Genomic DNA, 4935 nt, shown 5'->3' with positions numbered 1-4935 from the left:
CTGGGGATTGACACCGCAACAGGGCATGTGCCTGACCGGAATCCAACCATGACCTCCTGGTTCAGAGGTCAACACCCAACCTTATTCAGCCACATCCACCGGGCATGGTTTTACTTTTTTTGTTTTTGTTTTTTTCTTTCTAACCTTAGCACTTACATTTCCCCATCCGCAGCCCGTGGAACTCTGAACCCTTTGAAATGCCTACGACGTGTTTGCCCCTCACCGGCTCAGCCTTGGAGCTCTTTGCCCACACTTTCCCCTTAGTGCTTTCACATTTCACTACCACACTTGTGCCCACAGGTAACGTGTCAGACCAGTTTCTCACTGTTGAGCATGACCTTGGACATTTTTCCTACCTACACTCGCTGGGTGAATTCGTCTAGTCTCATAGACTCAAAACCCATTTAAATGCGCGGGAGCCTCACATGTGCAAGTGATGTCTCCAGCCGTGACCCTTCCCTGAACCTCAGACCCTGTACTTAGCTGTCTGCCCACACTTTCCCTGAGACGTCTAAGGGGTCCCCAGCACAGCTCCTTGACATTCCCCCAGACCTGCTCCTTTCCCCACGCCAGTTACTAGAAACCATTCTCCCTGTTGTCCAGGCCTTGTCGTCCTTGACCATTGTTTTTCTTCCTCCCCACATTCAGTGTGTCAACACAGCCTTCAACATGCACCCAGAATAGACGCACAGTCCCACCATTTTTACACACACACATACCCCCGTCCCCACCATCACCACCCTGGTCCAGGCCACCATCATCAGCTGCCTGATTGTCTCAGGAGCCTTCTAGTTGGTCTCCCTGCTTGTGCCATCCCCCAGTCTTGGGTAGTGACAGTCTTATGCTATTTCCCTTTCTCTGTCACTTCAAGTAAGTAAGTTTAGAAAAAAATAGAAATGAGTTCTATGGATAAAAAGACCAATTTTTTAAGCCTGTAGTTTGAGAATCGCAATTTTTAAACCAGGTACATAAGCACCTAACTATTAAGCTAAAAGTTGAAAGATGTCCCTCAGCTTTCTTAGGTGTATGACAGTGTCCCTGGATAGAACTATGGCAAGAGCCTTAAAACTGGCTGTCCAGAAGGATAAATAATCCAGGGCCCCTTCCCAGTGAGGAGGAGAAGTCATGTAGGAAATTAGGCTGTTTGTTCCCTACTCTTGGGGGGCTTGGGGGGGTTGTTGTTTTTTAGAGAAGAACCAAATGAGGCAAATTGAATCGGAGACAAATGCTCATCCCTGTGCCGATCATTTATAGTCAGTACCTGGGCTCTGATACTCTGATCCGTCAGTCACAGTGACGCAGTGATGGATATGACAGGTCCCTGCCCTTGGGGAACTAATGGCCCCCACACACCTATAGCCTTGCGAGTATCAAACCCCCATTTTCTCTCTTTTTCCATCGAGTGAAACCCTGATTGACCAAAGTAACATGGTAGGATTGCTGCAACCTGCAAAGGGTCTATGGGATATAGCAGGTTGTCAACCTCCACTTCACTCAAACTTATTATTTTAGCAAACATTTCTTTTTAATATTTTATTGATTTCAGAGAGGGAGGGATAAGAAGGGAGAGATAGAAACATCATTGATGAGAGAGCATCATTGATTGGCTGCCTCCTGCACACCCCACACTGAGGATCGAGCCCACAACCAGGGCATGTGCCCTGACCGGGAATCGAACCGTGACCTCCTGATTCATAGGTTGACGCTCAACTATTGAGCCACACCGGTTGGGCTACTTCACTCAAACTCGATCTCCCACCTGTCTCTCATGCTATCACTTCGTAGAGGAACCTAACACTACCTGGTAGGAAGCTCCCTCTTCTCCAGCTACCAGAACTGAAAGCCTTACCTACCTTGTACCCATTTTACCTTCCTTCCTCCTGTCCTAGGCTACCCAGGTGACTTGGATATCATCTCCTCCCACTTGTCAAAAACCCTACCCTGTCACTGTCAGCTTTTCGTTCTCTCACCTGTGCAGTCACCTGTTCGTCTCAACTAGCTCTTTCCCATGTTCAGGTCTCCCAGCACAAAAGAAAGGGGGTGGATCTCCCTTGACCCACGTTCCCCTTCATTTTCTAGTTATTGCCCCACCTTTCCTCCCCTTTGAAGGGCCAACTTTTTTAACCCCTTCCCCAATAATTTTTTTGTTAAAAACGTTTCTTTTTCAGACTAATTTTTTTATTTTGGTTCTATATAGTATTTTTGATGCTGGTTATGAAAACAGTTTGTAATTATTTTTTCTTCCCATTTTTGTGGTTAAGAATAGTATTTCCTCAGAAAGTTTCTAGATGAAATTATTTAGAATGGTACGTATGTAGCTGGTTTTCGAAGGTAAAGTTTTTAGACGAGTATACTCGTCGACGACTGAAAAAAGAACATTTTGTGAAAACGTGTATACACGTTTCTGCCGGGGAAGGGGTTAAAGAGCTTCCCTGTTCAGTGCATCCATTCCATCCATTCCTGTCTCTTTCCTCAACCCACTCGAACCTGCCTTCTGTCCTTATCTCTCTACTAAAACAAAAACCACTCAGACATTGCGGGCCTCATCTTGTGCACTGGTTCTCAGCAGCTGGAATGTGACGCTGCTGCTCCCATCTTACTTTTGAAACAGTCTTCCCTTGGCTGCTGCACCCTCACCGACCCCCAGCCTCCTGCTCCTCCTGCCCCCGCTCTGGCTCACTCTCCCGAACTCATTAATAGTGCAGTTCCTCACCTTCTCATTGTGTTGTCCCTGCATGTGCCCTATATTCTGACACTGGGCACAAATGCATGCCCACCATCTTGACTCCCAAGTTTGTCCTTCCAGCTTGGCCTTCCTTTCTGAGCTAGACCCCTGTGTCCAGCTAGCTGAATGGCATTGCCTCTTAAGACCTCTCAGACACCCCCAACTCAACACCCACAAGTCCGAACAACTTCCCACCAGCCCACCCTCTGGGACCTCTACCATGGGAAACTGGGATTCCTCCTCTACCTTCCCCAGCATCCACTGGATCGCCACGCCCTGGTGACCTCGTCTCCTGTGCATCTTTCGCATCTCTGCATCGTCACTGGCGCCTTAGTCCAAGCTACCACCTCCCTTCATCCAGGCTTCTGCGATCTCTGCTCTGGATTTCTCCATGTTACGCTCTATACACAGCCCCGGTCGCCTCTTCAGGAGGCATTGCTGACTGCGTCATCCCTTCCCCAGTCTCCCTCTTTTGCTTCCTGCTGGCTTCCCATTGCTCTTGGATTAATGATTCAAATCATACACGTGCCCTCCCTTGACCCTGCAGCTGCTCACCCCCACCTACCTCTGTACACCCTGGGACCACTGGTCCTTCTCACTGGCCCCCAGCGACAGAGGCTTCCTGCTCCCAACAGGCCGTGGCTCTGTCTTCTCTCTGTGTCTGCAGTGTTCTCCCTCCCTCCTCTCCAGGCCTCTCTGCTTACTTAGTTCCCGCCGATCCTTCATTTCTCAGCTCAGGTGGTGCTTCTGTCAGAGGACTTCCCAGGCCACTGTCTGGGTCAGATGTGGTTGTCCTCACAGAGTTGTATCTCTTTCCTTGAAAACACTGCGAACAGTCACTGCTGTCATTACTGACATATAAGCTCCGCAAAAACGAAAACGCTTCTGTTTGTGCTCATTACATCCCCTACACCTCACACAGGCCGTGGCACGTGGTAAGCACCCAAATATGTGTTGAAAAGGAATGAAGTGAACATCTAATGTGTAAGACGTATCAAATGTGTGGTATTTTAGTACAGTTTTATTAAAATAGAATGAAAATTCTAGTAAAAATAATTAGGTCAACACTGAAAATGAACGAGAAACGTGGCGGTGGCCAGGAGGGGGAGCTAAGATGCACCCGTCTGTAAATGTAATCCTGGAGCTCACACTTATTTTCCTTCAGTGCCTGCGCAGTCCATTGCATTTGCCACCACTTGGTGGCAGTAGAGGCACAGTTCCTCATTCTGAAGGCGCTTCTTTGGGATGCTCACTCTGGCAAGGAATTCAAGCTTTATGTCAAATATAAATAAAACTAGAGGCCTGGTGCACGGATTCGTGCACCAGTGGGGTCCCTCGGCCTGGACTGTACCCTCTCACAATCCGGGATCTCTTGGGGAATGTCGGAGAGCCAGTTTCGGCCAGGCCAAGGGACCCCACGGGGCCCCTAGTATGCATATAAGATCTTTGATTAATCTCTTCCCACCCTCCCCCCTCCCTTCTTCCCTCTGAGATGCATCAGTCTGTTCCATGTTTCCATGCCTGTGGCTTTCACTCCTATGTTGAGTGTCTTCCCCCTGCTGGTCAGTGTATGTCATAGCTACCGGTCGGCTGTTCCCTTAGCTTTTCTATATATAGATTGTTAAATTATCTAAACCTACATAACTTGTCTATAACCATCCAAACTTTCAACATAGTACATTTCCATGTAATCAGATAAAGTTTAAGATTTCTGACCTATATAGGTAGGTTTAATTTACAGATTTTCGTGCTGGATGGGACTTTAGAAGTCCATTCAGCTAATACCATACACTAAACAACTGAGCACAAACGCTAGTTATCCTGACAGAGCTGGTACTATATATAACTCAGATGTCTTTCCACACAAGCATTTTTCCTTGTATAGCATACTCCCTCTCTTCTCAATGTGTTCATTCTTAAACTTGTCTTCAATATGAGAGTGACCAAGTTTATGAAGCAAAAAATTGGGAGATATAATCTCAAAAGTGGATGCATGTTTGAAATAGTGTTCCTGAACCCCTGGGGTATGTGATCATCTTGTCTATGTAATACTGTTTTTATAAGCTAAGGGGAGAGTGTCTCTGTTCATTTAACATCCTGCTTAACTTTAAGTTCAGGCCTTTCATTCTGTGGGAAGACCCTCAGCCTGGGTCCGGCTGGAGTTTCCTGACGTGATGCAGGCTGAGCTCCTGGCAGGAAGACCACAGAAA

This window comes from Myotis davidii, unplaced genomic scaffold (genome assembly GCF_000327345.1).
Source record: "Myotis davidii unplaced genomic scaffold, ASM32734v1 scaffold512, whole genome shotgun sequence".
NCBI classification, from domain to species: Eukaryota; Metazoa; Chordata; class Mammalia; order Chiroptera; family Vespertilionidae; genus Myotis; species Myotis davidii.
Note: the sequence above shows the minus strand (reverse complement) of the source record.